Raw genomic sequence first — 3,496 nt, 5'->3', positions numbered from 1 at the left:
AGCCCAGGAGGAAGTTCAGTCTTTTTACACCCTGGTGCTGAGGGGAAGTCCCTGACTCCGCAGGTGAGCGGTACATTCCAGAAGCATTGCTGGGGTTTGTTCAGGAGTCCCTGAACGCAGGGCCTCCTTGCATTTTCCCAGGGGCTGGGCTTGAGCCTGATGGAGTTTCCCTGGTTGGGATTTAGGGTGTCTGGGACCAGTCAGGACTGTGTCTCTGACCTGCAGTGAGGCCTCACGCCAGGGTCTTCCTTACTTCCAGGGAACTGAGGTGAGAGATTACAACCAATGAGGCTTCCAGCATCTCTTGTTTCCCATGGTTTTCTGAGCATCCTTTGCCAGTGGGAGCACCTAAGACCATGGTGGTGATGAGGCAGCCGTGGTCCTTGTCTTCACGGAGCTCCAGGTCCAGTGGAGATCCCAGACTCATCCCCAGATGACAGGCAACTTGTATGGGGACTGTTGCTATTTTTTTAAATTTAATTCATTTTATTTTTGATTGCGCTGGGTCTTCGTTGCTGCCTGGACTTTCCTCTAGTTGCAATGAGTGGGGGCTACTCTGCAGTTTCAGTGTGCACTTCTCATTGCAGGGGCTTCTCTTGTGGAGTATGGGCTCTAGGGCTTGCAGGCTCAGCGGATGTGGCGCCCGGGCTCAGCTGCCTTGGGGCATGTGGGATCTCAGATTCCAGACCAGAGATCAAACCTGTGTCCCCTGCATTGGCAGGTGAATTCTTAACCACTGGCCCACCAGGGAACATTGCATTGGCAGGTGAATTCTTAACCACTGGACCACCAGGGAAGTCGCTGTGTTTGGGGACTGCTGATGTGGGCTTTCAGTTGCTTCTGCTGCCCACGGGCCGATGACTGTCCAGGAATGGTCCTGGATGACAGAACAACACTCAGGCACCGCTGTAAGTAAAATATTGCTTATGTTTCCCCTAGACAACAGCAATAGGCCTCCCCCAAGGGGGTTCAGCGCCACGTGAAGCAAATATGAACGGTGACTTTGATCTCGTTCTTGGGTCCAGGGCCTGGGGTCAGAGTGAGGTTTGTTTTTTTAATTTTTATTTATTTCTGGTTGTGCTGGGTCTCTGTTCCCGCACCAGCGTTTCTCTTGTTGCAGAGCATGACCTCCAGGGCACGTGGGTTCAGGAGCTGCAACTCGCTGGCCCCAGAGCAGAGGCTCAATAGTTGTGGCCCACGGACTTAGTTGCTCCCAGGCACGTGGAACCTTCCCAGATCAGAGATGGAACCTGTGTCCACTGCATTAGCAGGTGGATTCTTTACCACTGAACCACCAGGGAAGCTCCAGAGTGAGGTTCTTGAATGTGGACTGGGGTTGAGGGTGTGACTTTCCTTCTGACCCCAAGAGAAGGAGAGCACGGTCTCCCCAGAAATGCCTTGGAGGTGAGTGAGGTGAAGCTCAAAAGCTGTCAGAGTCACACAAACATAGAGAACAGACTTGGGAGTTTGGGGTTACCAGATGCAAAGTCGCATATACAGATAAGCAACAAGGTCCTGCCGTATGGAACAGGGAACTATATCCAATATCCTGTGATAAATCATAATGAAAAAAATATGAAAAAGAATGTATATATATATATGTACAATGAATCACTTGGCTCTACAGCAGAAATGAACACAACATTGTAAATCAACTATACTTCAACAAAATAAAATAAAAATAAAAAGCTGCTTGGACTTCCCTGGTGACTCAGTCGTAAAGAATCTGCCTGCCAATGCAGGAGACGCAAGTTCGATCCCTGGGTCACGAAGATCCCACAGGCCACAGAGCAATTAAGCCCAGGTGCCGCAATTTTTAAGCCAGCGCTCTGGAGCCCAGGAACCACAACTACAGAAGCCCTCCCAGGTTAGAGTCTGGGCTCCGAAACAAGAGAAGACACCGCAATGAGAAGCCTGAGCACCAAAACGAGAGAGTAACCCCCGCTCGCCACAGCTAGAGAGGAGCCCATGCAGCAACGAAGAACCCAGCCCACCCAATAAATAAATAAAATTGTTATTTTTTTAAAAAACTGTCAGAGTCCAACAGGAGAAACTGAGTCCTCTCATGCAAGGTGTTGCCTATAAATGGTCTATTTGTAGAAGTTCAAACCCAGGGATCTCTGACTCCAAAGCCTCATCACTTTGGGGGCTGGTATCCTCCGTGTCTGTGGAGCCCTGGTCGGGTCCCCCACAGCCTCCCTGAGGACAGCCTCTCAGACCCACCCCCACTGCCCTAATCTCCTCCCACTTGTCCACCCAGGAACTGACTCAAGCCACCCGGAGAGGCCAGGCTCTGAACTCCGGATGGGGGCAGGACTGGCTCCTCACTTCCAAGAGATGCCAACTCCAAGCCCGCCCTGGGCAATTGGCTTCTCTTGGGAACTGGCCCATGTCCACACCAACCTCAACCCTCTTTCTGGTAGAAACTTGGCACCACACTGGGTGCCAAGCCTACCGGACTGGGTGCCAAACACCTGGGCTGAACGACGTGAGAGTGAGCCCATTTTTTTTGAAAGACACAGTGGGACAGCAAGTCACCGGATCTTTGGAAAGCAGCAGGCAAGCCTGTGCCTGGAGTCTTTCCAATCTCTTGTGTATTTATTAATCTATGTGACTCACTGGGAAAAATAGATATTGCATCGTTATGTGAGTTACACACAGTCCAAAAATACGTGATTACCAAGTATTTGTGAAGATTCTCTGCCATGCACACTCTCCTATCTTCCATGATTTTGTCTTCATTTTAAAAACTTTGAAAAGCTTTCCTGGTGGCCCAGTGAATAAGAATCTGCCTGCCAATGCAGAGGACACAAGTTCGATCCCTGGTCTGGGAAGATCCCACATATCATGGGACAATTAAGCCTGTTCGCCACAGTTACTGAACCTGCGCTCTAGAGCCCATGAGCCAAAACTACTGAGCCCAGGAATCAAAACTACTGAAGCTCAAACACCCTAGAGCCCGCACACTGCATCTACTGAAGACCGTGGACCTACAGCCTGTGCTCCACAAGAGAAGTCACTGCAAAGAGACACCCACACGCTGCAAAGAAGAGTAGCCCCCACTCACCACAACCAGAGAAAAAGCCCCCACAGCAATGAAGCCCAGCACAAGCAAAATAATAAAATTTAAATCATCTTTTAAAAAGCCCTAAATGGAAGAGTTAAAACTAGAAAAGTCTTAGAAGAAACAACGGAGTAAATGTTCATGGCCTTGGATTTGAAAATCGTTTCTTAGACATGACACCAAAAGCAAGCAGGCAAAGGAAAAAAAAAAGATACAGGCTATATTGGGCTTTTTAAAAAGTTTAAAGTTCTGTGTATCAAAGGATACTGTCGAGAAAGTGAAAATGCAACTCACAGAATAGGAGAAAATATTTGCAAATCGCACATCTAATAAAGATCTGAAAGGTAGTCTCCAGAATATATACAGAATTGTAACTGAAAATCAAGGGCTTCTCTGGTGGCTCAGCGGTAAAGAATCCACCTGCCAATGCAG

Source organism: Cervus canadensis, chromosome 18 (assembly GCF_019320065.1).
Source record: "Cervus canadensis isolate Bull #8, Minnesota chromosome 18, ASM1932006v1, whole genome shotgun sequence".
Taxonomy (NCBI): domain Eukaryota; kingdom Metazoa; phylum Chordata; class Mammalia; order Artiodactyla; family Cervidae; genus Cervus; species Cervus canadensis.
Note: the sequence above shows the minus strand (reverse complement) of the source record.